The 19251-nt window shown below is 39.0% G+C and overlaps 1 protein-coding gene across 10 annotated transcripts in view; it reads left to right on the forward strand.

The window, feature by feature from the left end:
- Positions 1–19251, forward strand: part of CCNY (cyclin Y) — a 306697-nt gene that overhangs the window by 238117 nt on the left and 49329 nt on the right. The window contains exon 4 of one of the 10 annotated variants that reach the window (XM_072652041.1): positions 9164–9249. The exons of the other annotated variants lie outside the window; for them this stretch is intronic. The gene's annotated coding sequence lies outside the window, so the exon portion shown is untranslated. The remainder of the gene's footprint in view (positions 1–9163; positions 9250–19251) is intronic. 10 annotated transcript variants of the gene reach the window in all.

The raw sequence follows: 19251 nt of genomic DNA on the forward strand, positions 1-19251 counted from the left end.
AAAAAGATTCCTATGTCAATATTTTATTTATCTCTCTCTCTCTATCTTTTGCCTCTTAATCTCTATCCTATTTTTCTTTCTACCTTCAGTCCTAAATGTGTTTCTCCCTATCCTTACATTTATCTCTTTTCCAGTCAACCCTCCCCTTCAGCCTAGATGTTAAGGAGATTCAATCAGATAAGGTGTGAGAAAATGCTTTGGAAAGCTTACAGTGCTAGACAAATGTAAGCTATTACTGCGTTTCTTTTTTCATCCCCCTGTTCCTCTTTCGTTGTGATTTCCTAACCTCTACCCTTTTATTCCTGCCAGTGAAAAGTTCTGTATCTGTGCTGACAGATTACAGTGTTTCCCTTGTGTATTCTGCTAGTGCACTTGAAAGTTACAGTATGCATACTGAGATGGGCAAGCATCAGCATCCCTGACTTACTTATTTCCCCACTCCCCCCAAAAAAGTTCATAAAATGGTGTAGGTGAGATCGCTTTTAATTACAGCAGTAAGACTTTGTCCATGGTGTTGGGATTTGACCCTCCTAATAAACCACTGAAAACTCTAAAAGTTGTAGTTACACAGTTTAGGAGCAGGCCTGTCTGAGTTCTCTAGTTTGATAAACATTGCTAAGGGATTAGAGGTAGTAGTTCTTATTTCACACCTACTCATGATTCCTCCACTTCATTGTTGTAATTTAGTGAGTCTTGAGGATAAGAGTGGGAATGGAATGGTGTGTAATTTTCCTTTTAATCAGTCTGGTGCTCAGGCCCTCTCTGAGATGTCTCTCCCTCTTTCCTTGGCCCATTTTCACTCTTTCACCCCATCTCTCTCTTAGCTTGCTCAGTTTTTTTAAAATTTATTCAGCCTGTACAGTAACCTCTGAAGCTGAGAAAGGGAGAAAAGTGTGAAATTGGGGAAGCAACAACATCCTCTTTATTAGGAGCAGATATTGCTTTGGAGTCTGGATTTAGTAACAAAAGCCAGCCAAGAGAAGATGTTGCTCTCTCTTTTTATCTCCTTATAAAATGTGGTGACCTGCTTTTCTTCATTTAATGTCTCTTTTATTTTTATTTCTATAAAGTAGAACACACACACATGTGTGTGTGCGTGTGTGTGTGTATGTGTGTGTGTGTAATATTTAACCCCACTACCAATGGAAAACATGGAGATACGCTGTCTTCCAAAGCAGAACTTTCTTTCCTCTTCAGCCAGTGAATCAGCCAGTTCTCAGCCGAGCCTCCTATGTACACTGGACTATCCCAGGACCATGCTAAAAAACTTATGAGCCAGTCAGTCAGTTGTAACAATGGCTTATCCTTAAAATTTTAAAACCAAGGCCAAAAGGAGGAGGCAGCTTCTTAAGGAAAAATATTCTCAAAGGAAGCAAGCCTGTGTGGCATCACTCAGCTCTGACTATGAAATTTGTTTCCTAAAGGAAAAGGAAGCTCTATTCATCTCCTTCCAGCCCAGGGCTAGAAGCCAGCCGATCTGAGGTCTGTAACAAACCAGCTGTATTACCTAACTTAGGGCACTTAATCTAATCTCTGCGTAAAATAAGTGGGACATCTTCTGTAAAAAGGGAATCAGGATACTTTATTTGCCTGCTTCACAAATTGATTGTGAAGAGCAAATCATATAATTTATGTAAAAATACTGTGCCTAAGAACTGTTATGTAAATGCAAGGTGGTTATTGTTTGGTTGTTCTTGTGTCTGACTCTTTATGAACCCATTCCATGTCAGTGCTAAAAGATACTCATGTGTTATCATTTTCTTCTGGAGACAACCCACTTGTGTCAATCAATACCTTTGTGATCTATACCATCATGGACCATCCTATGCCATTGCTGTCCATAGAATTTTCTTGGCAAAGATGCTGAAGTAGTTTTCCATTTCCTTCTGCAAAGAAGAAAGTCATTTTACATATTACATGGCCATAATCTTTTGTTTATGGATTGAAGGAGGAGACAATTCATGGCCCAAAGAACTTACCTAAATGTGTTGGGGGGTTTTTTCCTCTCTTTGGCTCAAGACTTATGGTTTCAGAAATATTGGAAACTTCCAGGGTGAAATCTCCCTTCACCAATGCAAGATCAACAATTTATGTTAACTTAAGAATATGAGAGAATTGCTTTGGTGCTCAGAGGTTAAATGTATTGGAGGCTGAACCTGATCCCTGGACTTTCTGACTTGAGGCCTAGCCCTTCATCTCCTATATTATGCTGCCTCGGAAATATAGCTTATTAATAGTAAAATGAATGATACTGTGAAGATTTGTGTACTTCTTCGAGGTAGCCAAGTGGATCTCAAGCTTGTTAGCATGATCCTGGGATATGCCAAGGTACATAGGAGGCTCAGCTTGGAACTGGCTGAGCTAGAAGAAGTGACCCATTTCTTCATCTCCTACCCCATCCCTATCTTGCTTAAACTTAATTCAAGGGTGCTTTACAATTGCACTCCTCAAAAATTAAGCTTATAGGAGTATACACCCATATTGGTACAATGCCTTTGGTGGTTGCATCGTTACACCTTAAGCATTGGCTCTTTCTGTCAAAGTGTTCCCTGCCTTCCCTTCCACCCCACCCCCCCAGTTCACTTTGGAAAGTGAATCTGGCTAGAATCTGGAAAGACAAATCTGGCTAGCCTGTATCAATTGGCTATTTGTATTTTCATATTAGTGTATAGAGAACGAAAACTATAACAATGTGGGTACAGAAACTTAAACTCCTTTTCTTCTGGGATAATCTGGCTTTGATCCCTTTCTCCTTCTGGAAAATTAATTTTTTTAAACCAGAGGCACCTGAGATGACTCCTGAAATGAATTATTATGAACTCCCCCAAAATGTGCCTAACAATATGGCATATTTCTATTATACCTAGGAGATGAAACAGTAATAAAAAAAAGTACTTTAAGATTGCTTCTTGAGCCATCACATAAAAAAAAAAAGTCACATAAATAGTATAAATGGTAATAAACCCAGAGCAAGTCTTTGTGCAGAAGCAGCCCTGCTAAGAACATTGCAAAGGCCCCAGGGCATTGCTCCATGGCAGTGTCAGTACCTTGCCAAGCAAACCTATTTCTCTCCTGTGATTTCAGCCCTTAAGGATATCTCATACATCCTAAATGCATCTCTAGGGCTGTCTCTGGCTATCATTAGCTATAATGAGGAAGAAATACATCTCCCTATAGAGGAAATGCATTACACCATAAAGGCACTGAGAGCTGACTCCATTTGAAGGCAGATAAAGTCACTTATAAACTAATGATTTGCAGCAATGTTGTACACGGATCAGACCAGAGGAGAGTTCTGCCATACAAGCCAGCACTTTCCCATATTCTATTGCATTTCTAGGCTGGGCATTGATTGTTTCACCCCAAGTACCCTGTCAGCTTGTCCCCTCTAGCATTCAGTCTAGACTTGATAGCTGTCTGTCCTTCTCACATCTCAAGGCATCTTCAATTGACAGTGATAAATGCCTTACTTTTTCCTGTCTTTCTGATCACACTTCCGTCTTCTCTACTTCACTCAGTGACATTGTCATCTTTACTCTTTCCTCCTCCAAAAGAATGTCAAGTCCTTGTGGACAGGGATCCTTTCATCTATGTCTTTGTATTCCAAGCATATCTAGCACATGTTGCAGGCACCTAATAACTAACTGCCCACTGAACCCCATTGCATTTTTGGTGGACTCTGCTAAAGGCTGTGTGAGTGACTTCATTTGTTGTACACTTGATTTTTTTCATCTCAGCCTATGTTCTGTTCCATACTGTACTCTGCACACAGTAGGCAAGCAATAAATTCTTGCTAATAGCCTAAGGATGGAATTAATTTCTTTGGACTGTGACATTTATGTTACATGAGTTTTGCTCAACCTAACACTGAATTTTTCCTTATCTTTTTCTATAACAAAGCCTTGTTTTCTCTCACTTTTTATCAATCCTTTTTGTGTGTATTCCAGTGAATGAATTAGCTTTCATTTCAGTACATATTCTTAAGTTTTCGTTTTTGCCTCCCTTTTCCCTTCTAATTATGATAGTGAGATGAACTAATTATGCTATTATATCGATAGCTAATTATTAGTTTGTGATCCTCCCCTTTCCTCTTATTTCTGTTAAGACCCAATTCCCTGAAAAGATCAGTCAGTCTCTCAAGGGCATGGCTGAATAATACAATTACTCCTAGCTCCCAGGCTCCTTAACTAGATTGGACAGGACCCCACTCAAATGGGAAACCTAATTTCTGTTTAAAGTATAAACAGAATCCTGTCTAATTGAGCCTTTGCCTGGGGGAGGAGCCCTCTGTCCTTGATCCCCTCCATTAGAGTTTAGGGCAGCCCAACTCTTGCAGGAGAAGATTAGCCACAAAGGTCCAAATGCATATGGTTTCCCCTTCCCAGATGCCTAGAGGCTGCCAAGCCTTATGATCAAGCCACGTTCTCAGTAGGAAAGGCTGAAGACTTTTAGGCCACCTCCTCATTAAATGTCCACTAATCAGAGCTGGATTTCATTTGTCACTGGAGTTCCTGTCAGATCTGATTTAAAGAGTTTTTGAGTCTCCCTTGTGGTCTGTGGATACTGAGAGAAACCACTGACCATCAATTTATTGTTTATTAGCTTATTAATTACCCAGAAACTCTATCCGGGATTGTCATTCTTGACAATGGCTTATATTTCTGTGGTGCTTAATTCATATGTGCTCCTCACAAATGCCTGTGAAGTATATAGGAAAGATGTTCTTCCCATTTTCTAGAAGAGGAACCCGAGGTACGAATAGTCCTACCCGAGGTCATTTAGCTAATTAATGACAGTGCCAAGACTAGAGCTCATGTCTCATGCATGACTCCTGGTCCAGTCTCTTTCTATTGCCCAATGTTCTCTGTTTTTCTGTTACCATATTTTAATCAGACCTGAGTTAAGTACCCATCTATGTACAGTTTTTGGTTGAGATGTCTAAGATACCTTACAAGGATGAAATTTCTCATCTTTGGGGGCTTATATTATAAAATGGGTAACTCATTCTTGGACATACTTCACCAAGAACTGTATGACATGAAGAACTCACACAACACATGGAATAAGAATTACAGAATTTTTTCACTGGAAGGGACTTCAGTGGCCTTTTGGTTCAAGCCCAAATGAAAAAAAACCCTGGCTGCAATACATAAAACAAGTGTTCATCCAACTTCTCTCCTTGAAGCCTTCTAGCCAGTGGATCTCATCCCCTCCCGAGGCAGTCGTTTCAGCTTTTGGAAAGCTGTGATTGTTGTGAAGTTTGTCCTTCCATTAAGCCCAAATGTGCCCTCCTCCTCCTCCTAGGTCTGCCTTCTGGTGGTGCAGGAGGGGAAAAAAGGGAAGAAGCAGAAGGAGAATGAGTCTACTAGGGACTCTTTCAAATGACAGCATTTCAAATACTAGGAGATCGCTATCTGTCTCCCTTGAGCCTTCTCTTTTCTAGACTAACTAGTCTTGGTTCCTTCAGCTAATATTCTGTATGTTATGAGCTTACAGCTTTTCGTAATCCTGTTTGCCTTCCTCTGGATACTCTCAGACTTAACAGTGGCCTTCCTAAAACTATCATTCCCCCAGACTGAAGGCAGCACTCCAGATGTAGTCTGATCCAGAAAAGAGTACAGAAGGACCATCACCTCTTGACTCTTGGAAGCTGGTCTTCTTTCAGTCAAATTGAAGGTTGTTTTGTCTTTTGTGCTTGTTGACCCATATGGAGTCCCCTGAAAAGTCTCCCATCTGCTTCAGACAAAGTACTGTCTAAATCATGTCTTCCCCATTTTGTAACTGGGAAGTAGACTTTTAAAAACTCATGTATAAGACCTGACATTTATCCGTACAGAATTTTTCTTATTAGAATCAGCTTAATGTTCTAGCCTGTCAAAATCTTTTTGAATCTTGACTCCATCCTCCATTGTGTTAATGGTACCTTCCAACTTTGTGTCATCTGCTAATGTAATAAACATGCCTTTACTTAAGTAACTGGCAAAAATATTTAACAGCACAGGGGCCCTTTCCAGCAGACTTCTCTACAGACCTTGCCAAGCTGATGCCGGCTGATTAATGACTACCTACTCTGAGATTGACCATTCAGGTGGTACTGATGCCATCTAATTGTACCTTCTATCTAGTCTACATCTCTGTATTTCACAAGAGGAAAATAAGATACTTTAATAAATATTTTAACCAAATCAAGATAAAACATATCTGTAGTCTTCATGTGACCTACCAATTTAGTAGCCTTATTTCCCGCTCCTGTCTAAAAAAAGAGAAAATTTTGTTAGTCTAACATGACCTGTTTTTGATACAGCCAGTGCTGGCTCTTTGTCGTTACTGCTTCCCCTTTTTCAGATATTCACGAGCTATCTTCTTAATGAGCAGCTCTAGAATCTTCCCAGCTCATTGGCCTGTAATTATCTATAAGCTTTATTGTGCATGGATTTTGGAGATTTTGAAATCAAGAGACCTGGGCTCACAGTTTTACTTCACTGACTCACTCTTGGTTTTTGAGGTAAATTGTTTAACCCTCTCTATTTGTCAGTTTCCTTATTTCTAAGCTGAGACCTTTTGATTAGTTGAATTCTAAAGTTTGATTCAACTTGGATTCTAAGTCTTAAGGTTAATTTTCAAATACATAAATAATCATCATCATAATTATAATGATTATATTAATAACACTGCATAATATGTATATTAGTGACTATCAGATTCCTTATGTCTAAACTGAGAGCTTCAAACCATTTGATTTCTAAGTTCTGATTCAACTCATGGATTCTAAGTTTTCATGTATTAATATGTAAACACAAAACAATAATTATCATAAGAATTGTATAATATCACATAATTATATTAGTTTTATTAATACTATATTATTCTATTATATGATAGATGACAGCAGTGTTGTAATACAATATAGAATGATATGTAATATAAGAAATTCTATCAATTCTATTAACACCATATCTTATAATAATGTATCATATAATAATTGTAATATTTATTATTAAACCCACAAGTGATCTGTGACTTCATTGTAAAGAATTCCCTCCACCAATGGAGATATTAATTTTAAAACCAATGATTCTGTATTGTGTTAATCCATCAATTAATCAAGCATTTATCAACGGCACTGTGCTAGGCACTGGGGATACAGACATAAAAATGAAGATGTCCGCCTTCAAGGAACTTAGATTTTCATTTGGGGAAGCTATACGTACAAATGTATATAATAGATATGAAAATATATATACGTATATATATGAATATATATACGTATATATATATATATATATGGTCATTCTGAAGGAGAACTATGAGCAAGTTTATTATTGTGGTCTGGGATTATTATTCTCTTGTTATATTTTGTGAACTGCTCTGCTACAGTAGATTAGAGGAAAGAAAAACTCTCAGGGTCCCCTAGATAATGAATGCTTCAGGGGAGGCTGAATTTGAGGATGCTATTGAAAGAATGAAAAGTAAGTACTCAGTGATGGCGGGGGAAGAGGACAAGAAATGCAGAAGGAATATTGCCTGAGAAGCAAGTGGGACAGAAATATGTGTCACTTTGGTACAGCATAGGCACAAGGCAGGGGAGTAGAGGAATAACAGGACATCCAGCTAAGCTGTGGAGAGAGAGAGCATTTTATGGCTGAGAGTAAGGAGCTTAGCCTTACTAGAGTGGGTCACAGGATGTGTTGTCAAACACCAAGGATTGTAGAATGAGGGAGTCAAAGCAACGATAATGGCTTTCCTCAGATTTGTCTTTGCATTGATTCTTGATTCCATGTTTATTTTACTGTCTTCATCCAGTTTTTTTTTAAAATTGAACTGTTATAGACTGTCAATCACATATGCCAAGAGATTTATTTTAATCTAGGGCAAAAGATCATTGGGTTCTAAAAAGAACCAGCAATCCTTGCATTAATAGGAAGATGCATTTGCCCTCCACAGTAATGTGAAGCTTGGTTTAGGGCCAGCCAGCCATTTTGTACATCTGGTTCATCTGTTTTCTCTGGCCCCAGAAACCCTTCTGTCCTGATGCAGAACTTGTCTGCTTTCACAGAAACTAGGAAGGAAGGAGAGAGGAGCCATAGGGCACCAGTCTAGCTGACAGGCTCATTAGTGAGCTGCAGAGTAGGCCCAGTATCAATGGCATCTCAATGTGATGTACTCCGGACTCAGAGCATCTGGCTCTAGATCCCAGTAGAGCTGCTGACTCACTCTGAAACCTTGTGAAAATGACTTAAACCTTTTTGAGCCACATTTCCTCATTTGTAAAAGGAGACTTTGGATTAGATGTCATTTTAGGTTCTTTCTAGCTTTTTGGTCTGTGATTGTAGGATTATGTTTATAATGGTTTTCTGTGGTATAGCTCCTTGTTGGTCATACCAATTTATAAATTTTCCAATGTCCAATAGAAACTCATTAATTCAAACTCCTGGAATTTGTAAGATTTTTGAACACAGCACTTAGGAAATAGTTGCTGTCCTTCATTCTTGAAGAGAACCAAAATGACATCACCATGATAAAGTGAAGATTCAGTGTATATGCCTCTGGCTGATCAGGCCAATGTGAGCTTGTATGCTCTACCACACATTGGGCACAGATAATCCATGTGAACATTTGGGGTGGTTACTCCAAATTTGTGCATCCTACATTTCCTTTGTGTTGTCTTAATTCTGCTTTGCTTATAGAGCACAGCACCTTTTCTGATGTGGGCATGCCATGCTGAGCAGTCCTATACCAGTGTCTCCCCATGTCACACAATCAAATCCAAAGTTCTTGAGAGAGACATTGGAAGTATCCTTGTATTGCTTCTTCTTTCCACCATATGAACGCTTGACTCGTGAGAGTTCTCCATAAAATAGTCTTTTTGACAAGCATACATTTTGCATTAGAACAACGTGACCAGCCCATCAGAGTTGCGCTCTCTGAAGAATAGTTTGAATGCCTGGCAGTTTAGTTCTAGCAGGGACCTCAATGTCTGGTACCTTATCTTGTCAGGTGATCTTCAGAATCTAAGACAGTTCAGATGGAAGTGATCAGTTTCCTGGCATGGTAGACTGTCCATGTTTCACAGGTATACCACAATGAGGTCAGCACAACAGCTCTATAGGCCTTCAGTTTGGTAGTCAGTCTAATACCTCTTCTCTCCCAAACTTTTCTTCAGAGCCTCCCAAACACTGAGCTAGCTCTGGCAATGCATGTGTCAACCTCATTGTCAATGTGTACGTTCCTGGAAAGTATACTACCAAGGTAAGTGAACTTATCCACAGCATTCAGAACTTCTCCATTTGTTGTAACCAATGGTTCCATGTATGGATGCTGTAGTGGTGGCTGATGGAGAACCTGTGTTTTCTTGGTGTTAATTATTAGGCCACAATTAGGCAGCAGAGAATTGATCCATACTTTGTTGCATCTCAACTTAAGAGGCTGTGTTGAGTGCACAATCATCTGGAGACAGAAAATCATGAATCAACACTCCCTCCACTTTGGTCTCGGCTTGTAGCCTTTTCAAATTGAATCATCAATATGGTAGTTGACCTCGATGCCATGTTCATCCTCATTGAAAGTATTTGACAACATGGCTGAAAACATCATGCATAGAAGCATGAGAGCAAGCACACAGACCTGTTTCACTCCACTGGTGACTGGGAAGGCATTGTCCACTATCCAGAACTCAGGCAAACATGCCATTGTGAAAATTTGATGTACAATGCTGATGAACTTCTCTGGGCAACCAAATTTTGACATAATTTTCCATAAGCACTCATGACTAACAGTGTCAAAGACTTTGGTCGGATCTACAAACGTTGTGTACAGACCTCTGTTCTACTCCTGGCATTTCTCCTGGAGTTGTTGGGCAGCAAAACCGTATCGACTGTTCCTCGACTCTTTTTGAAGCCACATTGGCTCTCAGATATATGACCATCTTCCAGGTGAAGGATCAGCCTATTAATGAGGACTCTAGCAAGAATGTTGCCAGCAATGGTTAAGAGAGAGATCCCCCTGTGATTGTCACAGGACAATCTATCTATTCCCTTTGCCCTTATAGAGATGGACAATGGAGGCATCCTTGAACTCCTGGAGGATAACCTCCTCTTGCCCTATAACCTGGAAAATTTCAGTCAGCTTTTGTATGAGCAATGGTCCCCCTACCTTGTAAATCTCAGCTGGAATAGAATTAGCACCAGGTGCTTTGCCACATGAAAGGAGCCTAATATCCATCAAAACCTCTCCTTCAGTTGGAAGTTCAGCTAAGGAGGGATTGATTGGCTTCAGTCTGAGGTAGATGGTCAATGGCTTCAGCATTGATTGATGATGGTCTGTTGAGAATACTATGAAAATGTTCAGCCTTCAGATCTCTAGGATCATGTCCTTATCACTAATCAATGTGGCTCCATCAGCACTGAGTAGTTGTGATGCATCACAGGTTTTTGGCCCATAAATAGTTTTTAGGGAATCATAAAAGCACTTTGTATAGTTACTATCAGTATAAAACTGAATTTCATCTGCCTTCTTACTGAGCCAGGAATCTTGCATCTCTCTAAGCTTTGCTTGTGCTTTACTTTTGATGGAATAAAATGCTGCCTTTTTAGAGATGGATGAGATACCCTACTGGTAAATCCTTTGGAGTTCTTGTTTTTCATTTAGCAGCTTCTGGATTTGCCCATCATTTTCATCAAACCAGGCTTGGTGTTTGCAAGTGTTCTTACCCAGAGGAGCAAATGCAGTGCTGTACACCAAATCTCTGAAAGCTGCCCACTCCTTTTCTGCTCCACTGTTGCCAATTGTATGTTGGCTCAACTTTTCCTCCACATTGACATCAAACTGTTCATGCTCAGAGAAAAGCTCTAATTTGTTGACATTAATTCCCCTGGTAGTCATTTTGCCTTGGGGGTGGCACTTTTGATGAATGCTAATATTCAGCTTGTAAAGGATAAGTCTATGATCAGTCCAGCACTCTGCACCATACATTGCCTTTGTCACTCTCACATCTTATCTATTTCTTCTCCTCACAATCATATAGTCTGTTAGATGCCAATGTTTGCTGTGAGGGTGCATCCATGAAGTTTTATTGCATTTAGGTAAATGGAAAACAGTGTTGGTGATGAGAAGGTCATGTGATGCTCAAGTCTTCAGCAGTAAATGACCATTGCTGTTGCTGTTTCCAACTCCATTCCTCCCTAGAAATCCCTGTCAAATCTGGCAGTCTGAGCTTACTCTAACATTGAAGTTACCCAGAATTATAAGCTTGTCCTCTTTTGGCACATTGATGATAAAGGTCTCTAGGTCTTCATAAAATTTTTCTTTGACCTCATCAGGGTTCCTCATGATGGGAGCATAGACACTGATGATGGTGGCATGGTGTTTTCCTGCAAGTGGCAATTGCATTGTCATGAGCCTGTCATACACTCCTTTTGGCAGGTATACCATCTTGCTGACTAGATTAGTTTTGATCGCAAAACCTATACCAACTTCACAGTGCTCCCCTTCACCATGGCCACTCCGGAAAAATGTGTATCCTGCTCCAACTTCAGTAAGCTGGCCTTCATTTGCCAGCCTTGTTTCACTCAGGGCTGCTATTTGGATGTTGGGTTCTCTTGAGCTGAGAATCTGTTGAGTTCTCTTGCAACAGGAGCAGTTCTTCTTTCAGGTCTACTGGATTTTGTGTTGTCTATAAGTGTGCGCACATTCCATGTGCCCATGTTGAATGAAATCATCTTTGCAGATGTTTTTCTACATTTTTTTTATGTTTCGACCACAGAGAGGGATTTCCTGCCTGCTGCAATAATCAGGCCAGGGTTAGGTAAGAAGACACTGTTTAGGGCACCTTTTATAGCCCCCATTCTAATACCAGGAGGTGAGCAGTGCGATCCTTAAAAGGCTGCTCAGACACCCAAGGGCCTGCTGAGTCCCACTGCTGCTTCCAGTGAGAAACGACCCTAAAGCCTGAGTCACCTTTGTGCAGGGTCGTGACTACAGCTCCCAGTGTATCTGCACCTGCTGCTGCATCACTTGCCTGTCGCCACAGGACTTTGAGGCATAATAGTAAAATGGTATGGGTGATGTCTTTTGATTCAGGTGTAAATTGGATTTAAGTGAGTCAGAGTTGCACAAAATTGTCAGCCTCACTCTCTCTTTCAGAATCATAGTCCAGTGGTAGGACAGAGTCAAGACGACTGACGATGGCTCAGGATGCAGTGGATGACCTTGGCATCTCTGATGTCTAACCACTAAGCACTCCACATTGCCTGCTTCAGCCGCCTTCATGGCTGTTGGAACAAATTGTTCTCATTCACCCATTCCACCAGGGAAGTCTTCACATGCTTGGGGTAGACACCTCCCTAGCTCACCAATGGGTTTGAGACCCCTTGGTTACTCTCAACCTGCTTTGATCCTTCTCTCGAAATAGTTTTACTGTGGTGTGACCATCGCACATGCCTTAGCTTCTTGGAGTCACAGGTGAGAGTTGGGTGGAACAGGTGGACACCAAAGGTAGGAAGAGCCCTGAAAAGAGTTTGGCAGCTACCACATCAAAGGTAGTTCTCCTGAACACACCCTGCACCCCACTTAGGAAGTAAAATGCCTTTGAATATCGAGTCCAGTGATTCTTACCTGCTGGAGACCTTTTGTGGTTTTGTCAGATTATGTTTAAATGTAGGCCTAAGGTGAATTTTAACTTTTAAAATCATTTCTCATTTTACTGCACAGTGTCAGTATCTCAATTTTTAAAATAGGCTGCATTTGAAGGGAATAAAGCTACGTTGTTGGAGGTGATTCTGCAACTGGGACTTTTCACAGATTTAGATGGATCTTTTCTCCACATCTGCTCTCTCCTTATGAATTATGGTGTGACACATGGTGGATTTGAGCAGGCTACAACAGATTAAAATAAGAAATCGTGCAAAAGAGTGTAAATACTGTTATTCAGAAATGTATGACCAGAAAAAAAGATGGGCTGGTCATATAGCTAGATCTAGCAAGGGATTAACAGATGGATGATCCATATATTCTATTGCCTACCTACACTATCTAATTGGAAAGTGAGGAAGGCAATATAGGTGGGCACGTGGTGAACTTATCAAAGGCTGGACAGGTGTGATTGGTTACTGGAAGGAATTCCCATATCAGTGAGATCACAGATCACTTTGTAATATTATATTTTTTGAGTGAAGATATAAAAAAATATGTAATTTGATTTTATTTTTCTATGTATAATTTTAATTTTTTAGACTTATGGCAAGATACATTTGGTATTATTAGGGAAATACATCTGTGCTGCTTATGGTACCTAGTCATATAAGATTATGTCATCCATATTCTCTTCCAGTCTTCTTCTGGGGCATGCATACAAAAAATATTCTGAAGCTGTAGCCAGCATATTTAGCTCAGTTGCTTGGCAAACAAAATGATACATTTATTAAGTCAGTAATTATGATATTGCAAGATGCACATATGCAGAAGTGTGTGCTATGTTTGCATATACATATAAAATTCTCATTCAGAATGTTTTAAGAAATAAATGTTTTGGTAAAGTGAAAGTTGAATAATTTGGTTAACTGAGAGTTGCATATATATAAGCATATATTTTATTGTGTGTGTGTGTACATATGTGCATATATGGATGTGTTGCATGCTTCTGTTCATATATGTGTATGCATGCATATCCATTCTATGTGTATTTGCCTATGCACACACATACACACCAGACATGGGCTGCAAATTTCCAAAGAATCAGAATGCAGGAGACACAGACTTAACTTAAAAATGTCCTGAGGGTTATACAGTATTTTTTACTGATTTCATAATCAGGTAGTGCATCAGGGTCATCTCTATAAAGATTAGTTTCCATTGGACAAGATCATAAATTTAATTGGTGTGGGAGATCTGGCAAAATTACGATGACAGTTATCACTCACCCTGGAAGTTGGGTTTTGTTTTTTTAAAGGAGTAATCAGTTTATTTGCTTGCTGTTTATACCTTTCTCATAAAATCAGAATGTGGAAGCATTTATTTCTTCACATCTTCCCCTCCTCCCTCACTCAAGATTTCTAGTTATTGGAAGTTTTCAGTTGCTTAGATTTCAGATAAATAGAGTTTATTAGGTATGAATCATGCATGATATTGAACAACTTGCTAAAAATTTTAAATTTGACCTGATGTGACAAGTTGCATTAAAAAAATCAAATCCCATGTAGTTGATGAGTAAGAAACTTCAAATGTGAAATCATGTGAAAGCTTTTTGATTCAAGTTGCTTATTCCCTTGACCATTAACATCTGCCACATCTAGGACTTTTTTGAATCAGTAGTTAGCACTGGGAGACCCAGCATAAAAGAATTCAAACTACTGGGCAACTTTCCCACATTGAGGCTTGTTTTTGTTTGTTTGTTTTTGTTTTTTGGCCTTTGAAACCTTCAGGTCCCTTGTACACCTATGTCTGCTCTGTGACATTCATTTTATGTAGCTAATGGAGAGAGTTCCATAACCTGTGGAAAAGGGGGAAAAGCACGTCTGATTAATGGAAAGGGCAGGAAGGCAGTCACTGTTTCTCGAAGAGGGTTGTCCACACTCTAACCTTGGGAGGAATGTGCCTTAACATGAAACAGAAGGCATTTACTGTCAATTTTGCTCCATTGTTGGCAAAACTGCAAAAGTGATTCCCTCTTCCTTAAAAAAAAATCGAGCATTAATGAAGAATTTTTGAATATGTTTAAAATATAGAAGTATGTATGTATCAGTACCAATATGTGTATACATTGGTAATTAGTATTTTAATGCATAGCATATCTTTATATCACTTAAAGTAAAATGTACATTTCTTCATTTTCATCAGGTTGTTTACTGCCTGATCTTACAGTCTGTCACCTTAACTGCTATCCTGCAGAAGCTTCAAAGACGTTTTTTTTTTTTTTTTACCATTTTTAAAGTCGCTAAAATGTGGATACCATAGCCACTTACAAAGAGAGAGAACCATTTGTACACATTTAGATTTTCCTAATGAGACTGTTTAGAGTTTAATTCTGTCAACCTGGAAATGTCAAGTAAAAGTTGACATTTAAGTTCTAACTTGGACTTGATCTGCTTTCCTTCTGTTCTTTCCTTAAACAGCCACAGAAAAGTGAGAGCTTAAGTAGTCATGGGACTGAGTACAAACACTGCCTTTTAGATTTCCTGACTGGTTATTTGATTGTGGCTAGCAGTGTGATGTGGAAGAGAGAGCTCTTTAATTCAGGAAGACCATGGATGTTGCTTGGATTTAAGATATAAGAAGTTTATCATGTATGAAACACATGATCAGGATATTGAACAAATTGCTAAAAACCCTAAATGCTCCTTAACGTGACAAGTTGCGTTAAACATCATATGCCTTACAATTAATGATTAGGAGAGCATTTAACCTCTTGGCTGCTGTTTCCTTTGGTAATATGAGGATAATAATGCCTACTTCACAAGGCCATCATGAGGCTCAAATTAGATCATGGATGCAAAGTGCTTTGTGAGATTTAAAGCCTTTTATTATTTTTATGATAACCAGTGTTCAGGACTTAGTAACGTTTTGGTAATACAGCAATATAGCCTCCTTAATAACAATATATAAAATGATTGTTTTACGGGCTCATGGTTCCCTCAGTCATCGTAATTTATTGGGGTGAAATTTTAAGAGTTTGCTTACTCTTCAGTTGTCAAAGCTTGTAAGTTTCATAATATTCTTAAGACTAGAAACCTTATTTTCATATATTAGTTTTGGAGTAATGAATGAGGCAACTAGTTATATATAGGCCTTAAACATCCCTTTAAGATCTACCAAACAAGATTGATTGTTTATAGTTGTTTGGGATATGAGGAGGCTAGGCACTGATTTCAAGCTCCCTTTGAGATAATTTCATTATTTACTAGAGAACATACCTTAGCTGTCAACATAAACACAAAACCAAATGGAAATTTGACTGCTGTCCAGGGAATCTAATTTTTAAAAAATCCACTTTAGAATCAGAATTCTATAGCTAGTGTCTGCTGATCACAATATCCAGGCAGAATGTCAAAAATCCACTTAGTTTTAAATTAGATGTCACTTATTTGTAACTTATATGTTCCCCTTACCCATCCTCATCATATGGAACTTCCTCACTTTCAAATTTCACCAAATGAGTTCAATACTTCTTAAAAATGTCAAATGCCATGTTGGTCCCTCAAAATGTGTATTGATTAAAATTCAGATACAGCCTATAATTATTATTTTGGTAAAAAAATCAGTAAAGATCAAGGAAACAGCAGTGATATAAATGAGTATAATGATTTGATTACTTGTATGGAAAGAGATAAATTTTAAAAAAAGTTCCTTAACCTTCCATCATAGTGTTAGGGTTGGGAATGATATATAGGGAATGTGGATTTAGCTGAGTAGTTTATTGTCACAATGCTCTGGGGAATAAGTTTGTAATATAAAACAAAGCTGAAATGATTGCTTCTTCTAAAAATATAGGCCTTATTTCCCAAGGCATGGTTTGTTTTTTCTTTCCTTTCATCTCCATGACACACTCACAGGACTCCTCCCTTCTCCATCACCAAATGTCATTCAGTCTTCCATTTTTTACTGGAATTACAATATGTTGCAGGAATGGGGTGGGGTGGTTCCATGTTGAGTTTGAAGGTTAGTCATGACCTCTTACTTGCCCTCAGCCTCCCAGACTCATCAGCTACTCCCTCTTTCTCCATACCCCTAGAACAGAAGTTTTTCTCTGAAAAAAGGTGGTTAGTGGCCACAGTCCCACCTCCAAATGCCAGGTCGATTGCTGACTCATTCTTCTAGAAAGAGCTGAGTTTGAGTTTTTCAATTTGTTCTAAGAAAGTGTTAAAATTATTCAGTAATTATATTTCTATACCTCAAGGCCCCAGCTAGAGAGAATGTTCTCTGTCATAACAATGCTGCTATGAATCTGTCTTTCCTCCAGGGCACTCTCTTGTTTGAGCAAGAATGAACATAGTTTAGCAATTCATTGGTTGTGACCAGATTTATCATGCTTAAAAAAGAGTGAAAGGAAAGGCAGACCAATTCATAAGAAATGGAGATCCCAGGAGATGGGTGCACACAGGTACATATACTCCTCTGTGTGAGGCAGAGAGGGAAAGAGAAGAAGGAAAATTGGAGGAATCACTGCATCTTCAAACCAGTGGGGCAGCCATCTTGGGGATATAGCATCCATCCCAATACACCTCCTGCTCAGTTCTCCCACAAAAGTTTCATTTCTAGAGACTGTGGATGCCATGACTAGTGCTGTCTTCTCCATAGCTTCTTCTCTCCCAGTCACAGTAGTTGCCCCTCCCTATACTGCCTTGGTATCTGCACATTTGCTTTCTATGGAGGTGGTCCTCTTTGACCTTGGAATCTTCAGCTGTCCCTACCATCCCTTAGGATGGGAGAGTAGGTAGCTTGTCAGTCAGAGGGTAGTTCCTGTTATCCATAGGGTAAGGGCAGCTCCCCTGAGTGATTGGGGTTAGACTCACTGGACTTTCTGTCCCAAATCAGTAGGTTGTCCATATGTTCTTGGCAATACCAAGACTTGACATAGTTTTGCACATAGCTAATCTAAGCTTTGAGAGTAAATTCCTCTCTCATCCTGGGTAACCTGATCCCTGCTAATTTGATGTTTCTGTGGCCTCATAGGGAACAATTTCCTCCTTATAATGTCTCTTGGCTTTGATCAGAGTTCCTTGTTTGAGGATTCTTGTCTTTACCTGTATTTCTTTAGATAAAAATAATGGAGCTAGGTCCTCCTAAACTATAACTATTGAATTTGTTTTCTAAATACTATGGAGCCTTATTCTCTGATGTGGGCCAGCTGTTCCCCAAACCTGTCGCTCTCTCCCCTACTCATCCAGCACTTTTTACCAACCCTACTCTTCTCTCCCTATTGCTTGGCTTATACCAATTGTGTGTGTGTGTGTATATACATGTATACACACATATACACACATGTGTTTATATATGTATATGTGTGTATAATTATATATACATATACACATACATGATCCAAATTGTTGAAGAAAAATTCTGTAATATAACATACACACGCATATTTTGGGTGCAATTATTTCTCAGTGTGGATTCATATTGTTTTTATAGGGTTTAGAACTATAAGGGGACTGAAACCCTTTAGTCTGACCCCCTCCTTACTTAGGGAACCTAAGGCTTAGAGAGATCACAGTGATTTCCCTACAGTCACACAGAAAGTAACATCACTAGTATTGAAGCCCAGGTCCTTTCATTCCTTAAAAAGAAATTTACTTAGGAGTTTGGCTTACAATGAGTAGCAGCCTGTCTTTGGAACAACTGAATTTATGCAAGGCCTGAGCAGTTGTTCATTTCTTCTGCTTTCTGATATATCAGCTTATAACACATTTTAAAACAGGTTTTTCTATCACTATCACTTGGATCAATAACTTTGCTTTTTCAACTCTTACATAGTTCTGAAAAGTAGATGGGTCAAAGAGACGAATATTAAAGTAACTTGCATCTTATATGAAATATATCTTATAAAGCCTAGTGTGTAAATGGCCTCTAGATTCTAAATAACCCCATAAGAATAAGAAAGAAAGAGTTGATTCTGTGGAATCTTGTTGTAATGGTGGCATGGTAGACAAGGATCCTTCTCATTGTTGGCTAGGGGAGCTCACAGTGTGAAAACTCCTTCTCCTGCAGAAGATGGTAACCCAGCTGTCACCTACGATGCGGTAGATAAATCCTAGAGAGTTGCCTGAGGACCCCAGAATTATAGCCCTTTGGTGGCAGAGTAAGAACCCTACCATGTACTTTTGAATCTTGCTTCAGACACTTACTAGCTGTGTGACCCTGGACAAGGCATATAATTGGTTGGTTGCCTCAGTTTCCTCATTTGTAAAATGGAGTTATCAGTAAGTATACACCTCACAGGGGTGTTGAGATGACTAAATGAGATATACTTAAACCTCTTTGCAAATCTTTAAGCATTATATAAATGCTAGTTATTTTTACTATTAATGTGATTACATGGGGCTTAATATTCCTCACCATACACCTGAATTCATGTTACTCTATAGCGTGGTTTTCTGCTCTCTTTCTTTTTGGATGCAGACTTTGCTTTTCATTTTTAAAAAGTCATTCAAGAGCAAATGCTTTTTTTGCTTTGGCAGATAAGACTTTTTAATCCTGTTCTCACTGGGATTTAAGTAACTTTCACTAAGATTGCTCTTTTTTTGTGGGTAATCATCACCA

Source organism: Notamacropus eugenii, chromosome 3 (genome assembly GCF_028372415.1).
Source record: "Notamacropus eugenii isolate mMacEug1 chromosome 3, mMacEug1.pri_v2, whole genome shotgun sequence".
Classification (NCBI taxonomy): domain Eukaryota; kingdom Metazoa; phylum Chordata; class Mammalia; order Diprotodontia; family Macropodidae; genus Notamacropus; species Notamacropus eugenii.